At 38.9% G+C, this 21109-nt stretch overlaps 1 protein-coding gene and 1 pseudogene across 4 annotated transcripts in view; one reads left to right on the top strand and one right to left on the bottom strand.

Moving 5' to 3' along the window:
• Positions 1–21109, bottom strand: part of ADAMTSL1 (ADAMTS like 1) — a 1054626-nt gene that overhangs the window by 815794 nt on the left and 217723 nt on the right. The gene's annotated exons all lie outside the window — the stretch shown is intronic.
• LOC136323694 (mortality factor 4-like protein 1) lies at positions 1376–20811 on the top strand (annotated as a pseudogene).

Below are 21109 nucleotides of genomic sequence, written 5' to 3'. Positions count from 1 at the left end.
TGCTTCTAAATAAAGGTAAAAATACACTCTTAATAGACTGGCCACAGTGTTGCCATAGAAACGTGAGGGAAACAAAGGTAAGGCTTCCGCCCTGTGAGAAAAAGAAAAAAAAAGGAAATGAAATAGTGGTGTGCTTTGAGTCTTTGCTTTAAACTGCACTTCTGAAACTGCGGCGAGTTTCCTGGTGACCATCTCAGGATCTCTGCCAGCAGCCAAGCTGACACCACGCGCCTCTCCTTTCTCCCCACCCAGGCACGAGGTCACTAACCTTCTCAGCGCTGATAGTGAAGACTCCTTAAAAACAAGGATGACAAAACGTGAAAACTTTCCACATGAAGCATGCCAAACATCTAATTTGGACATATTACTTTTCAAGCCCACCAAGCTAGAGGAACATTTTGGCACTGGTAAAAATGTTTGTAATCTCCTATTAAAGTGTGTGTATGTGCGCGCACATTCACATACTCCACACACTCCATTTGTTAAAAATTCCTTTTAATTTTCCCTCAGTCCACTCCCACTCCACTCACATACACCCACACCCATTTTGCACTGCTATTTCATCAGAAAATGCTGTCTCGGGGAAGCAGTACGGTACAATTCATCTGGTGGCCTAGATCGTGAGTCACAAAGTGATTTCCCTGTGCCGTGAAGGAAAATAGCTTTATCACCTGTGTTCTTCCTATTAGCCACACATGCTTTCCCACTCACTCACCCTGCCTGGCACAAAACCCCCACAGCCGTGTCCTCTGTCACACGTGATTCACAAAGATGGTTGCACACAGCAACGCTGTCTTTACGACTCATAGATGCCTCCCTGTGGGCTGCCCTGCACTCCGTGGACACACAGTTTAGCAGATTGCCCCGCCCTTGCCACTCCTCCTTCCCCAACCAGGTTAGCAGAAGTCATACAGGTTGCAATCACGCGTGCTGCTGCTGATAAACTGAACCGGCTCGTGCAGGAAACGCTCTCCGTCTTCTCACATAACAACTATTCATTGCAATCTGGGTTTTCAACACGCTGCTTTTGCATCCACAGGTGTCACCATAGACACATTTCTTTCTTTTTTTTTTTTTTTTTAAGATTAGGAGATAACTGATTAAAACCCATGTTGAATTGTTTGGATAACTGCTAAATAATAGACTTTCCCAAGTAATTAGTTTATCCAGTCTTCTTCCATTTCTATGTTATTCTGTCAATCTGCTGTTTGCTTGACCATTTATAAAATACTACAATAGCTTAAAATTAGTTTTTGTCTCCCCAGACTCAAAATGACATTAGCTGATTTCACTCCCCAAGCATTTATTGAATACCGACTATAATGGATGGATACTCGGCTATGTGTGGTGAATGCAACAATATATTGGGAGACAGATGGCACCAACACAGAGTGATAAGGACTATGCCAAAGGAGGTTTGGAAGCATACAGAACGGTATCGCAACCCATAAGGATGGCTCAAGAGGGATGTGCAAGTGGAACATAATGCTGAGACTAAAGCTTAAAGGACCTGGCTGCATATAGGAAAGAGGGCTAGAGCAGCAATAAGAAGGGGTTCAGCCTGACCTGTGGTGGCGCAGTGGATAGAGCGTCGACCTGGAAATGCTGAGGTTGCCGGTTTGAAACCCTGGGCTTGCCCGGTCAAGGCACATATGGGAGTTGATGCTTCCAGCTCCTCCCCCCTGTCTCTCTCTCCTCTCTCTCTCCTCTCTAAAAAATGAATAAATAATAATAATAATAATAAAGAAGGAGTTCATGGGAGAGGATTGAGGGTGCCTGATCTGGGTGTGGTCACATGAGTGTGTTCACATTGCTTTAATCGATCACACAGTCATGATTTAGGCACTTTTCTGAAAGTATTTTGCATTTAAGAAAAACAATTTAAAAAAATCACTCAGGTACCTGATGTAATTTAACATTGATCAGAACCTTATGAAACAGTGACAATAATCCTGACAATAATAGATGAGGAAACTGAGATTCATTCACCACTGAATGAGTATTTTCTGAATGTGGGCAATACACGGGGCTCTGTGATCATACTAGACATTTGGTAGCGAGCAATTCAGGCAATGTCACTGCCAGTGTGAAGTTTACACTCTAACTGCAATTCACAAAATTGCAGTAAAACTTTTCACAAAACATTGAGCTAACTGTGCATATCCCACAGTAGCACACTGCACAGAGCCAGATTTAGTCTTTTTCTTATAATCTGTGGAAGCCACTGAAGACATTTCAGTAGCTGAAATCCATGATCACATCTATAGTTTAGAATAACCACTGGCAACAGTGTAGAGAAAAGATTCGATATAGAAAAGCCATTACTTTTTTTTTTATTTTTGTATTTTTTGGTAGTGAGAAGCGGGGAGGCAGAGAGACAGACTCCTGCATATGCCTGACCAGGATCCACCCGGCATGCCCACCAGGGGGCGATCCTCTGCCCAGCTGGGGCATTGCTTCTTTGCGGCTGGAGCCATTCTAGCACCTGAGGCAGAGGCCATGAAGCCGTCCTCAGTGCTGGGGCCAACTTTGCTCCAGTGGAGCCTTGGCTGTGGGAGGGGAAGAGATAGAGAGAGAGAGAAAGGATGGGGGAAGAGCAGAGAAGCAGATGGGCACTTCTCCTGTATGCCCTGGTTGGGAATCAAACCCGGGACATCCACACACCAGCCAGTGCTCCACCACTGAGCCAACAGGCCAGGGCCAAGCCATTATTTTATGGTTGATGGATTTTCAACTAAGGTGTCAAGACAATTAAATGAGTTAATAGCAGTCTTTTCAACAAATGATCTTGAAACAACTGGATATCCAACAAAAGCATGACCTTGGAACCCTACCTTATCATAGAGAAAATTTCACTCAAATGGATCAAAACTACAAAACTTTTAGAGGAAAATGTAAGGGTAAATCTTCATGACCTTGGATTAGGCAATGACTTATTAGATATAACACGAAAAAGCACAAACAACCAAAGAAATAAAATATTAATTGTACTTTCATTTGATTTTATTTTAAACAAGAGATGTAACCTACTATGAGAATTTGAAACATTTTCCTCTCCAAGTAATACCTAACTGGATAATGAGTCCCTTCAACAAATTCATAAGAATTTCCTATCTGGAGTTCAACAATATTTTTGGCATTAGACACTAGGAATTACTCTTTTATATTCAAAATAGAGAATATTTAGAAAGAGGACCAGAAAACTCTTTTTTGAAATCATTAGGAAATGTTTGAATTTATTGAATTGCCTTTTTGGATTGTAAAGGAATCAAGTGTTCCTTGCCTTAAAATGCCTTTCTATTTTTTTCTCTGAAATAGTTTTAAGTGCTCAGAAATTCAATTCATATAATTGATTTTTTAAGGTCCTATTTTTCCATACATGTGTGTGTGTGTGTGTGTGTGTGTCACCCATATGTCATATCACAAATATCAGGCCTATGCAATTGGACTAGATCAAAATTTAAAATGTGCAAAGGGCATAAAGTAAAAATAAACCCCACAGAATAGAAAAAAATATTTGCAAATCATAAATGTGATAAGGTCTAGTAACCAGAATATAGTATAAAAAACGATTACAACTCAACAATAAAAAGGCAAATACAATTCAGCAGAGGATTTGAATCAATATTTTTCCAAAGAGAATGTACAAATGGTCAATAAGCACATGAAAAGATTCTCAACATTATTAGTCATTAGGAAAATACAAATCAAAACCTCAATGAAATACCACATCACACCCAGTAGAATGGTTAAAATAAAAAAGACAGACCATAAGAAAGCTTGGCAAGAATGTAGAGAAATGGGAACCTTCATATTCTGCTGGTGAGAATGCAAAACTGTGCAATCATTTTGGAAAACAATGTGGCAGTTTCTTAAACAGTTAAACATGAAGTTTAATGTGGGGTCCCTTTGAAGATGGAGTTTAATATGACACAGTAATTATACTTGTAGGCATATACACACACGCAAAAAATGTAAAAGCTATGTTTATACCAAAATTTGTAAATAAATGTTTGTAGCGTTATTATTTACATAGACAAAATAATGGAAAAAACTGATATGTCCACAAACTCGTGAGTGGATATATGAAATGTGGTATATACACACAATGGTATAGTATTCTTGCATAAAAAAGACCAAAGTAGTGATTCATGTAGAACATAGATGAACCTTGAAAACATTACGCTAAGTGAAAGGAACCTGACACAAAAGACCACATATCATATGGATTCTATTAAAATGAACATCCAGAATAGGCAAAACCCCAGAGGCAGAAAGTAGGTTACTTCTCTTTGAACTGGGACTGGAGAAAATGGAGAATGACTGTTAGTTGGTATGAGATTTCTTTTTTAGGTGATGAAAATGTTCTAAAGAGGTTTTTTTTTTAATGGTATTTTCTTTTTATTTTTATTTTTTAATAAATTTATTTATTTTTTTAGAGAGGAGAGGGAGAGACAGAGAGAGAGAAGGGGGGTGGGGGGAAGAGCTGGAAGCATCAACTCCCATATGTGCCTTGACCAGGCCAGCCCAGGGTTTTGAACCGGCGACCTCAGCATTTCCAGGTCGACGCTTTATCCACTGCACCACCACAGGTCAGGCTGTTCTAAAGAGTTTTAAGAGTGGTGATAGTTGCAAACATTGTATGCAAAGACAGTTTGGCCGTGTACAGATAGCAAGAAATGATCACCCAGAAACTCACCACTGTTTTAGAGGTAAATAATATGCTACTGTTTTAGTTTTCTGTTTCTTCATGCAGGAGTCTTAACATATTTTCTTCTTGTATAATACATGTCTATAGTGCATATATGTCATCATATGATACACACATATATAAGGCATACCATAGACATACCATAAAAAAGGACTACAGGGAATAAAGAGAAGTTACCTCTTTTTTAGAAGCTTTCTTTCAGTGAGATTTGAAAAATCTTTATTTTATTTATAGTTTTTTTGTATTTCTGAAATGTTTTATAATGACTTTGTATTCCTTTCATAATCAGAGAAAAATACAGCTTAATGATTTTTTTGAACATGCTTCAGGCCACATAATTGCTTTTACTTCAAGGTTTTCCCCTCTAGGGACTGACACTATAATTTACTAGTGGGTGGGTATTAATGCCAATGGCAACAAGACCAATACAAATTCATTAATACCACAAAAACAAATTAGTTTGAGTTTTTGTCTGCACAACTGTCATGGTACTTCAAACTGTCTTATAAAAATGGAATCATTTCAAACACATGGCTAAATTTTATACACAGGCTTGCTCTTTATGTAGAATTGTCTGCATTTGTTTTAGGCAAAGGGAAAAGAAAGTCTCTGATGACATTTTACAAATACCAGTTGATGATTTTCAAAACTATTTCTTTTTCCTAGAGCCAACTGTATCCTTTGGAAGTCTATTCCCATCTGCCATCAATAAAAACAAACTTTATCTCATAACATGGTTGTTTGAAATGTCATTGCAGTACTCCACCTATTTTCTTGTGAGGGAAGGAAAAAAAAAAAAGCTTCGGTTGACTCTCACATTCTGGAGGGCCAGACTGTATTTCTGTGTAGAGCGTGTATAAGAAAGAAATCAAGGTGGAGGGGAGGGGAAAGAGAACAGAGAGCTTTAGTATCAAACATTAATTTAATAGATAATTTTGTTAGCTCTATTCCATTATTAACTTTTAGGATATATTAGGTTTTATGATTGAAAAAATTTAAATATATTCTATACAGGTGTTTCTCAAATGTAATGTGCATATAAATTATCTGGGGTTTTGGTTGAAATGTAGATTCTAAGTCAGTAGGTCTGAGCAGGGATAATGCATTTCTAGTAGGTGTGAGTATATGTACATACATCATGGTGTGCATATAGGGATAAAATTATGTTTAATGAAGAATACCTGGATTAGATATAACTGCCATTTTATTTCTAAGGCAGACTATTCTATGGCTATAGCCTCATTCATTTAAAAAAAGTGGGGGGGGGGATGAATTCCTCTTAAAAAGTTAAATATGGCTGTGGCAGGCAGTCTCCAAGACGGCCCCTCAGTGATCCCTGCCCCCAGTACCCTCCTACAGTCCCCTGCCATACTGTGTCAGGATTGGTATCAGTAGGATTGATCAAAAGTGTTGCTAGATCATGTCTAAGATAAGGTGGTAAAAGACCCAGTGGCTTCTACTTTGGACTCTTGCATACCCTCTGGATCACTCACCCTGAGGGAAGCCGGTTGGTGTGGTGTGTATGAGCAGCCCTCGGGAGAGCCCTCTGAGGGGAAGAACCGAGATCTCCTGCCAACAGCCATGTGAATGAACATGAAGGGAGATCCTTCAGCCTGTCAACTTTTCAGATGATGATAGCCCAGTCTATCTCTTGGCTGCAACCTTAGAAACATCCTGATCTATAATCACTTAGCTACTGCTAGACTCTTGACCTTCAGAAACTGTAGGTTTATGAAAAATTATTGTTTTAAGCTACCAAGTTATGGGGCACATACATAGCAACAGCCAACAAATACATGAGCCAAAGTAAAATGTATAGCAATGAATCCAAAACAGACCAAAAATTGGTCTGTTTCTAGAACTCATACATTTTTTATTAATATCATTAAAAAATTATTAGGAATTTTTTGACCTCCTGTGGTTAAGCAAACATGCAGTATAACGGTTTAGGATGACTGACCAATCTCTTTCAGTCTCTGTCACTCACGGAGCAGTGTTGGAAAAAGGTGAGAGTGAAGCCAGCCCTTCCTCACACACATGTCCTGAGCTCCACACTCGGTTAGGGTTATCACTGTGCATTCTCCCAACTCAGCAGCCTGGCCTGACTCCGTGGGAAACTGAACTGTGATTTAAAGTAGTAGGAAGCAGCTCTCCACCTTATCCATAACACATCATGCCAAGGAAGAAAAACCACCTTATCTTAAAGTTATCTCGAAAGGTTAAAACTAATTCTCATGTAAAATTAACAATGTCAAGCCTACATCAAAAGTAAGAGCATTATAATGACAATGATTGTTCACTGGGATAATCGCAACTGCTTAGCAAAGGCTTAGTATCACTGTGCTGACCTCTTTTTATATATTAACTCCTGTCATTCTCACAAATTCACAAGGTAGGGGCAGTGATAATTCCCATTTTACAGATGAAGAAATGATAAGTAAATTGCTTAAAGTCACATACAGCAAGTTATTTTGGGGCCAGTCTGGAGCCAGGGACCATGCTGTCAATCTCTCTGTACTGGCCCTCATAAATGACAAGTCCACTTACTACAATAAAAGCTATTAATTCAAATATCAAGGTAAAAGTCAAAATGACGTGCTTTCACTATTTAGGCTCTTGGTTAAGAAACACAGTGATTCTAGACAATGTGGAAATAGTGATGCCTTCCAATCAAGTACAATTTTGAATAAAGGCATATGAATCCAGAGGGGCTTATGAGCAATTACTTTCACTGTGTCAAACTGACAGTGCAGATGAAACAGCGGCTTTCTAAGTCCCACCTAATCCTAACTGCTGAGCATAAGAAGATAAAACAGTTCCATCTGCATTTTGTGATTTTAACACTTGGCCATGCTGTTTCTATGTTTATCTTTGTTTTCTACCTCTTTGTTCCAAAGTTTTCCCTCTCTCCCCCATTAAAGGTGATCTCAGACTGAAAGCTGGCTGGCCCACTTCTCTAAGCATACCAGTCGGATCATGAATAATGACTGGGCACTTTCCTTTAGGGATGTTCCTAACAACAGGACTGAGTCCAACTGCCATGTGTTGCCTAAACTGAACATTCAAACAAGGTAGAAAACACTAGATCTGTGTCCTTGGATACTGGTAGCTTTAAGGGCTATTTATTGCTTAGAATCTTAAATCAAAATAGAAGGAAGTTTTTACCCTGGGTCCTCTGTTTCTAGAGCACAGCTCCTTAGGCAAGGTGAGGCTCCTTTCACAGCCCATCTGGTCTTTAATAAAAGTCACTGAGTGAACCAGAATTGCTGCCCATCCTCTCCATTTCTGAATAGCAGCGATTACTCTTCTTTTATTTTATTCAAGAGGAAAATGACCCTTTTTACTCTTAGAATAGAAAGACAATTTAGGAAACTCACACAATGATAGCAAATTCAGCCCTACCAGCCAGATATTTCTCGAAGAGTTTACTTTTGTGTTTTAGATAATAATACATTCATGATTAATTTAATTAAAATGGTGGGTGCTCTTTTAGAACTGTGTTGTAAATAAGTATACTAAATGGAAGTTTAAAGACTGTGAAGTTTTAAATAGTTAAGAGTTGAAGCAAAATGTATAGTTAGTACATATTTAGAACACTCATGTGGCTCATCATGGGGAGGAAAAGCAGGGTGGGTAAGGACAGTTTCATTAGAGAGGTCCAATGTAGTACACATTTTTAAGCCCATCCTTTCATTGATTTACTTGGCAAGTATTTATTGAGCATTACTGTGGGTCGGATTCTATTCTAGACTCCACACTTAGGATGTTTCAGTGACAAAGCAGACAGATCCTTGCCCCTGAGGAATATTCTTTCTAGTCGAGGAGACAGACACTAACTATAAATGTAATAGGTAAATTCTAGCATTTGTTAGGGGCCAAGTGTCATGGAGGGGGAAAAATACGTTGGGGGGGTGAAGGGAGAGGAGTCCTATTTTAATAAAGTGGTCAGAATGAGCTTCGTTAAGAAACTAATATTTCAGGTAAGACTTTAAAGAGGCTGAAGGAATTTTTCATAGCGATATATGGAAGAATTTTCCAGTAAGTAGAAACAGCCAACACAAGGCTCTGAGGCAGGAGAGTGCCTGATGTACAAGAACCAGCAGTGTGCTGGGTGGCTGGGGCGGAGCAGCAAGGGTGAAGGCAGATGGGGTGGGGGTGGGGATAACAGAGGGCATTCAAAGGGCTTCAACCTTCACTCTGAAGGAGACTAACCACAGGGTTTTTAGGAGAGTAGTGACATTTGTCAATTGATATTTTTAGTAGATCACTTTGGCTGCTATGTAGGGACAAGAGGAGAGGCACCATTAGCAGAATATTGCAGGAATCTAAGTTTGAGAAGATGGTAACTCCAAACAGTGGCCCAGGAAGTAGAAGGAGGATGGAGCGGACTTTAGACGTCTGAAAGCAGAGCCAAAACTCATTGCTGCATTGGCTGACAAGGCAAGCAAAGCTAAATAAAGCAAGATGCCTCTGAGGGTGTAGGCTTCAGCAATTTGAAGAATGAAATTTCTTCAATTAAGGTGAGGAAGGATGGTAATTGTAGCCATTTTAAATTTGAGATATGAATTAGAAGTCTAAGTGGAATTGAATAGGTAGTTGGATACCAGAGTCTGAGGAAAGAAGTTGGACCGGAGGTAGTTTAATAAAAATAGCCTATTGTTTTGGCCACTAGATAAGACATCTACTATGAGAAGTGTAAGTCTACCTCATATGATCCATATGGCTCCTGGGGGAACTTCACTGGATAGAAAGAATTGACAGAGACTCATGATAATACACGAAGAACCTAGTTTCTCAGCCGTGTAATCCATCAGATGGACAGATATCTGTGTAAAACAAAAACCCAGTAACCAAGAGTCTTCATATCAGAAACACAAATATTGTTCCAAATAATATACTTTATACAAACGTAGTAATTTTGCTCTAAAAATGTGTCAAGAGAAAAATGCTCTGCGAAAGCAATTCACATTTTCCGCCTCTCATTTCTGCTTTTCACCATTTCTTGAAACTACGGAATGTCTGAAGGCAATCTGTTAGAACTATGTAGTCCATAAATGGCCCATAAATGTCTGTGTTCACAGGTTATGCAGTGGAAATTATTCCCATTTATAATCTTTCAGCACATGCTAGAGTCAAGATCTGTACTGCACAGAGAAGGAAGCCCCCACCTCCTGCCATGTGAGATCATCAACGTCACATCTCTGCTTCCTCTCACGGTGCTGGTATGCCGTTGGAGATGGCTAGCTCCCCGATACCAAAAGACAATTTTGTAAGGAGCAGTGGAGTCAAACCAGAATCAAGAGGAAGCTACCATGTGTGAAGGTCATTCTGAGTATTATTAGACAAAACAGTTTTAGACTCTTGAAAGGAAAAGCTGTTTCCTTTGCTTTCCTGTATGAGAGGGAGCACACCCGGAAGCTAACTAAATCCAGAGAATCTTGAGCCAGATGCCCTAAATTTCAATCCTAGCCCAGGACCAGCTGTGTGACCATGAGCAAGCTACTAACCTCTCTACTGCTGCTGTTTGGAAAATGAAGATAATCATAGTACCCTCCTCATAAGTGTTGTCAAGAATACTAAATACAATAATATTGATAAAGTCATTTTAAAAGTTCCCGGAAAGTAATGAACCCTACAGAAGTTTTTAGTAAATAAATAAAATGTTGATTTTTCTTTTTTCTAATATACTTCTTTCTGCTTACCTCTGCCATTGGTGCATGTTTTTCATATTTTTAATAACTTTTTGGAATCTGCCGGCAGCAGTTACATACTTTTGAGCTTTATTCTCATAATTGTAGACTCGTTCATCTCCACGACTCATCTCTGAGGTAGTTTCCGAGGCATGCCGGTCCCACTGCCTGCCTTCCAGAAATTGCCTGCAGCATGCCTGGTGGGGTTCCAAGTTCTCCACAGTCAGCCAAGTAAGGTTTAGTGTTATTTTTCATCACCTTGACGTCAGTGAGAAATATCACTAAATTAATGCAAAAAAGATGTTCAATAGGATTTCATGAATAACTCAAAGCCCACTGCAAATACAGGATTGTCTGTGATGTTTTGAATTGATGGAAATCTGTCTGGGGATTTCTAGCAATTTATAAACCAATCTCAGTTGACCGATTTAAAGCCTTGTTGTTTAAAATCTGGCAAGTCAGAATGAAAGTAGAGTCTCTTCCAGGCAAACACCCCAAATTGATTCAATTATCATTGACAACTAATGAATTCACTGTAGGAATCAGTAAAAGTCCCTTACGGACAAAGTTGACCACAGCAGCTTATGTCCAAACACTTCTGACTTGCCTTAAAACATGACTGAGGAAAGAATTGTCTCCACCTCATTAGGCCTGCCTACACCGATTTCTAACTCCCACAGTCCCTTCAGCCTTCACCACTATCTTTGGACAGGCTTGACAAATGACATGTGCAAAAGTCATTCCACTTGTGCTCTAAGCTTGAGAACGTCTCCCACATGTTTCTTGGAGGCTGCCAATATCCATCAGCAAGGGATTTAACATGAATCTTCTCTGTATTCTCGATATTCTGAGTTCCAGAATCTGATGTAACACTTTTATTTCTTTACATATGAGCAACATCAAATGCAAAAATGTTGGGTCTTCCAAATAATAATTTCAAGATATTCTTTATGAGAGAATCTTCAATTTTCATATTTTACTTAGATTTTCCTTTCCTTCCTTTTTTTTTTTTTTTTTTTTTTTGCATGAATGCTGTTTAAGACTTGCCCATTCTGGTATCAGGGTAGGTAGTTCCAACCTCCAGAAAGTTTGGCACCTTTTCAATTTCCTCCTTCAATGTCTGCAGCACAAACGTGTCAGGGCAAACTCATTCTCCAGAATCGATACCTCCAGGGAGAGTAATTGAGTTGAAGGACCAACCTGAATCATTTCATTAAAACCGCTATTACTGGTGATATTTTTTAATGTGAAATACAATGACTGTTTCTTAGCCTTGTAGGTTGATCTCTCAGCGGTATGTGACCCAAGTGAAGCCTTCTCCTTTTCAAGTTCTTAAATTGCACCTTTTGCCTTGTATTTCTCTTACCTCTCATGATGCTTCTTTTTTTATTTTTTATTTTTATTTATTTTTTTACAGAGGAGAGGGAGAGACAGAGAGAGGAGAGACAGAGAGAGAGAAGGGGGGAGGAGCTGGAAGCATCAACTCCCATATGTGCCTTGACCAGGCAAGCCCAGGGTTTCGAACCGGCGACCTCAGCATTTCCAGGTCGACGCTTTATCCACTGTGCCACCACAGGTCAGGCCTCATGATGCTTCTTAATTGTCTTAATTAATCTCAAACTCCTCTTTCATTCCATGGAGTCATGACACTTGCCTTTTCTTTCTCAGTTCCATGAACTAAATGATCCCAGCTCTATTACTCACTAGCTGTGTGACTTAGAGAAAGTTATTTAGCTTCTTTGTGCCTAAGTTTTCTCATCCACAAAGTGGAATAACAGTATCTACTTCATAAGGTTGCTGAGTTAGATACTGTACTGAGTTAATATTTACAATCTTATCCTTTAAGTATGGTTATAAATAGGTAAGTAGAGCTACTTAATACTTAATATTAAATTTTTAATATTAAGTATACTTAATAGAGTTAATATCTATAAGTACTCTATAAGTTAATATCTATAAGTAAGATCAGTGATTAATATATAATAAGCACAGTGAAAGTGTTTAATTTTTTTTCATTAAATCTCATGTCTTCAAATTATTATCCATGTGCTAGTGACTCTCCAGACCTACATTTTCAACCAAGATCTCTTCCTCTAGAACTCAGACATTCTCACCTGGAGGTTTCGTGAATACATCAAAATATATCAGCTTTCATAATCTAATCTTCTTCCATGCTCTGTTTCAAGAGTTGGCATCATCCATTTGCCTATGCCAGGACATAGTCCTTGATTATATTTTCTGCCTCAGCCTACACTCTCACCATAAATTCTGTTATTTCACACAGATGCTGTTAATTCACTTTCTTAGACATATTTAGACTGCATCCTGATATATCCAATCTTGTCCAGCTCCATCTATCCTCTTCACTGCAGAGGAGAAAACTTAGAATTTTCTTTCCAAGAGTTCTCTCTAATCAAATATTGTCCCCAGTGAAAATTCTTTCATGATCCCCTACCTTTACCACCATCATTTTTCAGTGAGACCCCAAGTGCCTTAGTATGGTCCACCATGTCTTCCTCCTTGACCAACTTACTGTCTTTCATCTCTGTTTTTCCAGCAAACATTCACCTTCTACAATCCAACCACATCTAAATGACTTTTGTTTTTCCCAAGTACACCATAATTGCTCAGAACTCAGTCTTCATATACACTATCCAACTTTCTAATCCCCATAGTCTGCTAACTAACTCTTTATATTTTTAAAGTCATTTGGGGGACAAGCCCTGAACTGGACATTAAAACAAATGTGATTTAATACCCTTCTAAACCCCTCAGTTCTCCCTTTGTCACTAAGTCAATAAAGAAGTGTTAAGCTCTTCTATGCCAGACTTGTGCTAGTCTCTAGGGATAGTGCAGTGAATAGGTGATGGCCCTGCCTTTGTAATGCTTATACAGTAGGGGGGATGTTGACTTGCAGACTTTGAGCTAGTCAATTCCCCACAAGTCTCTACCAAAACTGGTCTGTGTTCTGCTACAACCTCTTCCTATTGTGCATCCTTCTGTTAACAGCTCATATCACTACACTACAACTCCTGATTTTCTGTGTTTTAGTTTAGGTTTGTCCCCAAAAGAAATGATGAGACAAGGACTGGGATGGAGGTGGCTTATTTGATGGATGATCTCAGGAAGCACAGATGAGGAGAATTAAGACAAGAAAGAAGAGAAGTATAATAAGGTACTTCTTATTATATAATGAGTAGATGGCTGCTATGGCCAACTCCCTGAAATCCCTCTGAGATATAGTAGGGAATATATCTTAGAATCATCACACCAGATACAGTCAGAACTGGTGCAACTCCATCCCTATTAATAAAACATGGCCCCTTGGGAGCATTAACTCCATGGCACTTCCAGGTTGCACTTGCATGTGGGTCAGTGCAGGTGGGCCAAGGCAGCAATAGCTGGGACCTCGATAACATTGCCTATAAAGTCCAGTTCCCCTACCAGCCTGAGCATCACAAGAAATACACATTACCCATCTTCCTATTCCTAGGGCTTACGAGAGTGCCCAGGGCAGAGTGTCCACTCAATCAGTGTATTGAATGAATAGACAAATCTCCACTATATCAATATGATAAAATAAATATTTTAGCAGATTTCTGTTGCTCTGTAATACCGAAGGCTAAGATGCTACAGATGAGGAGGCATCTACTGGGGAAACACAGAGGCAGATTTAACAGTGGGTGTACCAGGCTCGTGCCCTGGGCCCCAACTTCTGAAGGGCCCTGCAAAACCCAAACTTTATATTTTTTTCTAAAGTGAGGGGCCCAATATTTTCCTCTGTGCCCAGGCCTGAATCAACCTTAATGTGCCTCTGGGGAAACAGTTTTCTTGGTGAAATACCAGTTATGAAACACATTGATTATATACCTGAAAAGATTTCTTTCTTTCTAACCACTGCTATGGATTGAAGATTTGTGCACTGTCCCCCTACCCATTGATATGTTGAAGATCCAAACCCCAAAGTGACTATATTTTAAAATAGCACCTTTATAAAGATAATTAAGTGTAAATGGGGTCATAAAGGTAATGGGCTCGGATCCAAAAGGTTAGTGTCCTTATAAGAGAAGAGTCCAAAATGTTGCCCAAGCTTTCTCCCTACCGTATAAGGACACAGTGGGAAGGCAGATGTCTGTAAGGCAGCAAAGGCTCTCTTCAGAGACCAATCCTGCAATATCTTTTTCTTTTCTTTTTTTTTTAAGTGAGAGGAGAGAAGCTAGAAAGACTGACTCCTGCATGCACCCAGACTCCAGACTGGGATCCACCCAGCAACCCCTGTCTAGAGCCAATGCTTGAATCACCTGAGCTATCCTCAGGGCCTAGGGCCAATATTCAAACTGACTGAGCCACTGACTGTAAAAGGGGGAAGAGAGAGATAAGGGGGAGAGAGGGGGGAAGAGAAGTAGATGGTTGCTTCTCATGTGTGCCCTGATCAGGGATCAAATTTGGGATGTCCACACACTGGACCAACTGGCCAGGGCCAACCATTATCTTGATATTGGACTTTCCAACTACCAGAACTGTGAGAAATAAATTCCTGTTGTTTTAGCCTCCCAATCTGAGGTATTTTAGTATGGCAGCCCGAGCAGACTAAGATGATATTTGAAAAGATGCATGCTACTGATGAGGTGGGCTCACAAATGAAATCAAGAAAGAGTTGTAAGTTTTATGTTGACTTATCTAGAAATACTCAGAAATTTCTTTTTCAGATTTTTAAATCAATCTTGAAATTTTAAGGATAAATATTTATTGACAATGATGATGGTGATACAGGCTTTGCACAGTTTGCTTTCTTGGCATAAGTAACTTCCCATTTCACAGGCATATAAAACAAGCACATAAAATAGTTAAAAAGGCTTTTGAACATCAAATAACTCATACTAAACATACTGATGAGTTAAGTGTAAATAAATGAGAAACACATGGATAACATTTTCCTTAAAAACATAAAGCTTTAGACATTAAGTGAACAAGAAACTGACAAAACACATCTGGAGTATTGCCCATTGCAAAATTATTTTTAGTTTTGGATATTAAAACAAATTACAATTCAATGTGTCTAGCTTGAGTATAAGCTCTTCATTTAAAAAATAATACTCGTCCTAGGGATGATTGGGAAGATAGTATCGATAGACAGTTATGAGAATTCAACTTTGATGTAGGATAGAGAAAATTCCTCAGTCTCATTTAAAAGCAAAAAGGTCAATTTTCTTGCTGTTATTTTTAGCAAGGGAAACTTAAAGGAACATACTTTTGTACTTCACTCCGAAAAATGAACACACAGAAAGGCATCATTTTAGAGAATGAAATTGGTACTGTCGCTACCCTTTTCACATTATAATTTAGAGATGATGAGAAGATAAGAGGGGTATTTTTTTCACTTAAGTTTGTTAAACAAAATTGATCAAAAACTAGGTTTTAATTGTCCTTCAATTCAACTGGTACATATTATGGGAGTGACAGCTTGGGTTACCTAATCCTGCTCATGTGTCCAGACTCAGTTTAAATATCACCTATGAGTGACCATAGCAAAGTAAGATCAAAAGAGAAACTTAGATCTGGGGCCTACCTAAGTGGCTCCTGTGTAAACTAGTAGCTTTGCAGTAAACATAAAGAACCTATTTCCATATAGCCAAAAACTTCTCATGCCTGAGCCAAAGCTCGTCTCCTTGAAAAATATGGCCATTGCCACAATTTCATCCTGCCACTATTTCTCCTGAAAAAGAGACATAATGAATGTCTGGCTCAAATTTAGACCTCTAAAAGCTTCTGGCATAGGATGTCCCAGCTGAAGTTGTGGCTGTTTCAAAAACAGGGCAAAGAAATGGGGTCTCAGGAAATCATCTTTTTAAGCTTCATCCCCTGAACTGAGGATCTTGAATCTAGTGCTAGACCCTAGTGGCCTAAATTCTTGGAGATTTTCTATATCTCTGTATTCTTATCCCTTCTCTACCCTCAGCATTCTCTGGGCCACAGTTCTTAGCACCAGTTCCTTCTTGAGGATCCCCTGACTAACCTGGAATCCATCTGAAGTGAAGAAGATTGATCATGGATAAGCCCTCATGGGCCATGACATGCCTGAGAGCTGAGAACTAGATGCTGTACAACTGTCCTCAGCTCCAGGACATACACAAACAACAGATGCCTATGGAAAATGTTCAAAGAAATAGAGCCCTCAGGCACCAGTGGGGAGAACAAAATTCAAGCAAAATTGAGTAACTGAAAGTAGTCTCTAGGGAAAGAGGAAAGGAAAGCATTAATGGATAAAGAAAAGGCATCTGGAATCCAGGGCTCACTGCCTGCCTTGAGTGGCTGGGAGCTGGAAACAGCTTAACCTCCTTTCTTGCTCATGTTCCTCCTTCTCTCTTCAAGAGTATGCTCTACTCCTTATATGATATAAACCAAATTACTTTGCACAGAGCAGTGGAAGGTGAAACTGCTAATGAAAGTAAATTTGATATCAGTCTGTCACTCTTTCTGCTCTTTGGTTTTATGGGCAGCAGTGTGTGGTTACAAGTGCAACTATAAGTCACTCCAATGTACATGTCAGAGGACTGTGGGCACTGAAATTGCAAGAGTGGTACCACGCTGCCAACAACTAAGAATTCTCAGAGACCCAGACTTCACAGTGCCAAAGCCTTGGCTACATATTTTTAGTAAAGGGGGAGGAGGCAAAAAAGAACTTCAGATGTGTGTTTTACTGTTATTATCATGGATCTGTTTGTCTCAGGGACTCCAAGTAGTTCTGAGGCAAAGATATCCTTTTATTCATACCCTTTGAATTTTAAAGACTTGGTCAAGAGACCACCTGGCTATGACTTAAGTTTACCTTCAGGAAAGAGGAAAGGCATGAGTCCTAAACTGAAGTCATATGAAAGAAATAGGAGAATGACTCCTTGCCTGAGGACCCTATATTCTTCAGAATGTCCCCAAACTGGCCAACCATATGATCCAAGGTAGCACTGCAGTCAACTGTGCCCTGAGTTAATGTTTCCAGGGTCCAAACTCTTCCCGGATGACCTGCTTTGTAGGAAGAAACAACTGAATGTTTCCAAGTGATTACTAGCTATGCTTTTTGGAGCCCTGGAGCCCTTCCAATCACTGCACATCTATAGAATCCCAGACTTCTCACAATTAAAGAAGAGAAAGAGAGAACACAAAGGTACAAAGCATAGAAACAAACAGCTAAGAATGTAAGGAAGAAAAGATTATAATGGGAATTTCTTTCTTTCAATAAACTGCAAATTAAGTGAAGAATAGAAATGTGTTCAAACAAAAAAAATTTTTTTTTATTTAACAAGCCCTAAACTTCTAGTATTGATATAGGTCTATGGTCAGCAAACTCATTAGTCAACAGAGCCAAATATCAACAGTACAATGATTGAAATTTCCTTTGAGAGCCAAATTTTTAAAATATAAATATATATCTAGGTACACTGTTATTAACTTAATTAGGGTACTCCTAAGCTGGCCACACTCAAGGGGCCAAAGAGCCACATGTGGCTCGGGAGCCGTGATTGGCCGACCACTGATATAGCCAATTGAGAAGAGTCTTTCATAACCCTTCCTCTTAAGTCATTTTATAAAATTGATGACGGGTTGTGAAAGGACTGTAGGATTGAGCATTATTGATCAATTAATTATAGCCCTAAACATTTAATAATTCTATACCACTTTCAGGGGGAAAAAAATCAAATGTATCCCCTTACCCACATGCACACACCAACACTTTTCATGGGCAACTGATAATGAATTAAACTGCAAATGCATTCTTATAATTTTTATTGTAATACTGAAATAGTTTAAATTATACAATAATAATCAATAATAAATTATACAATATTAAAGAAAAATTCTAGATAAATCTCTCATCCAAATTTTATAATGGGATATTAAACAGTTCATCCATCTAGCTGAGTTTTACTTACTAATGTTCAAGTAGATTTTAAGAGTAAAATTAACAATAGCTCAAAATATCCCTGATATTGAGGATTCATTTTTTTAAACAAATACAAGAAGCTAGGCTAGAATTACAGAGGCTCTGCAACCTCCTAGTTACTAAGCACAAACCAATATTTTTTATTTTTACGTTCTTCGTGATCTGACCTCCAAAAATCTGTAAGATCACCATTCTCAAATCTCTTGCATTTAAAAGTGAATATGAATATTTTTGTACATGTCTCTCAAAGTTAAGATTTTGGGGTGCTAGAGGAATGTAAACACCCCAAATTCTCTCTTCAAAAGAGACTTTAGCTATGAAAATCCTTTGCTCTAGTCTAATAAAAGCATGCTTTCTAAAACCGCTAAATATAAAGCCACTTGCCAAGTATCTTAGAGACATGGTTCTTTCAGGCATTATTTTATTCTATTGCCCACCAGAAAGCAGCAGTGATTTGGTGGCAGGAAACCACACTAGAGGCTTGGTGCTCTGGGCATGAAGAGTTAGGCTAATGCAAACACACCCCTTGCTCAGCACTGTACACCTGGTGGTACAACTTTCTAATCTGTACCAGGTTACATGCGTGCTTTACCATTATTGTCTTCAGGTATGCTACTGACATCATAATCACAATGATAATTTAATGTTTTTTTGAGGGGGTGTTGGGGAGCAGCACAGGAAACATAGCCTGGACTTCATGAATCTGGTCTGAAGCTCAAGGAAATGGGTATTTGTTTTATTTATTTTTTATTTGCTTAAATTATCTTTGAGTCTCCAAACTATTATTTCTTTTCTAGTCATTTATTATTATTATTATTATTATTATTTTATATTCTCCTCAAGTACCAGAGTTTGGCTATAAATATCATGTTATTTTCATATCCATCTAGAACTTCAGTGCCTCTTTGCCCAAAATACTGCCATTGTTCAGGGCTAAAACCAAACATCAATCTCATTTAATGCTGTCTCACTGTAGATTTCCACCAAGGAAGTTCTGTGTCAGCTTCATGCATGCAAGAAAATGCATCCAGGCATGAGATGGAGGTAAATTCTTATACTGATATAATTCAAAACTGCATTTAGGTCCTGGAAATTGCAAAATGCATGTACATGGAGCCAATCAACATAAAACTGCTAGACTGAGAGCCAGCCAGCTCACAGATAATGAAGGGAAATGAAGGGTTATAGCCCTCTGATTGGATTGATTCTATCTCCAAATCACAAGACTAACTTACAAAATCTAATCCCTTAGGATCTGTATAGTGCTGCAGTTGTATAAGAAAGACTAGATGTAAGGTTAAGGAAAGACAGAAGAGGCTGCCCAAAGCATCTGATTTGGAGCTAGGTGGAATGGTGAGTCATGGGTTGGGGGGTGATAGTGGTGTGATGGGAGGAGGAGGAGGCAGCAGCAAACCTCTATAAATGGCACCAAAGCAGGACTCAAAGCCTAACTTCGAGGACAATGAGTGAGTGCTGTGCTTTCATGGGCTTATTCTTTATAAACCAAAGTGTGTAAGGGTTGCCATAAAGGACAAACAAGTGAAATTCTTTATACATTACAGTGGATGGAATATAAATTGGCATGAATGGGTTCCAGAAAGCAGAGTACTCAAATATGGGGACACCAATCCGCAGAAACCGCAAGGACTTCAGAAAGCCAATCAGGAGCAGTATGAACAGGGGAAGATGAGAGAGGCTGCCCCAGTCAAGAAGACATCTGGTCTGCAACAGAAAACAAAAAGTTGGAGTAAAAATAAAAAAGAACAAAAAACACCTGGAAATGGAGATGAATGGTAGCTGTACCAGTGAGACACTGCAGCCTCCTGGCGAGAAAAGAGCTTGAGCAGATCCTACCACTGAAAAAGCAGATCAGACTGTTGAAAATGAGAAAACATTCAGGAAAAGAGTTGAAGTTAAAGTAAAGATTCCTGAAGAACTAAAATGATGGCTTGCTGATGACTGGGACTTATTACCTGGCAGGAAAGGCCCTTTTATCTTCCTGCCAAGAAGAACATGGGTTCCATCCTGGAGGATTATACAGATGACAAAAAATCTCAAGGAAACAGAGATAATAAGGAGTATGCTGTTAATGAAGTTGTGGAAGGGGTAAAGGAGTACTTCAGTGTAATGAAGGGGTGAAGGAGTACTTCAGTGTAATGAAGGGGTGAAGGAGTACTTCAGTGTAATGAAGGGGTAAAGAAGTACTTCAGTGTATTGCTACTCTACAAATTTGAGAGACTGTAGCATGCTGAAATCCTCACAGAACACCTTGATGTACCCATGTCCCAGGTGAATGGAGCACCATATGTACTGGGATTCTGTGTACAAACAGGATGATGTTGGGCTGTACAACTCTGGATGAGAAGAACCTTGTTTTATTAATGAATTATCTTCATGATTTCCTAAAATACCTGGCAAAGAATTCTGCAACTTTGATTAGCGCCAGTGAATACCACCAGAAAGCCATGTGAGGTGCTTACTTACATTTATGTTTAAATCTCTGTAACATCTTTCTGTTCTTAGTACTTCTCTTGTACTTTAAAAATGTTAGTGTGTAACAGAATTGATGTTTGCTTTGTTTGACTTTAAACAGAGAAAGTAAAAGGGGTTAGTTACATCTCCTTTGTAATATGTGTTAATGCTAAATGACAAAATGCTCTGAATCCTAGTGCCAAAGGTTCGATTCAGTGTATATAACTGATCACACTCATCTATTTGTGTTCCTTTTTCTTTTTTAATTGGTGATTAAAGTAAAGAGCATATACTTTG

This window comes from Saccopteryx bilineata, chromosome 2 (genome assembly GCF_036850765.1).
Source record: "Saccopteryx bilineata isolate mSacBil1 chromosome 2, mSacBil1_pri_phased_curated, whole genome shotgun sequence".
NCBI classification, from domain to species: Eukaryota; Metazoa; Chordata; class Mammalia; order Chiroptera; family Emballonuridae; genus Saccopteryx; species Saccopteryx bilineata.
This window is presented reverse-complemented; position numbering and strand designations above follow the sequence as displayed.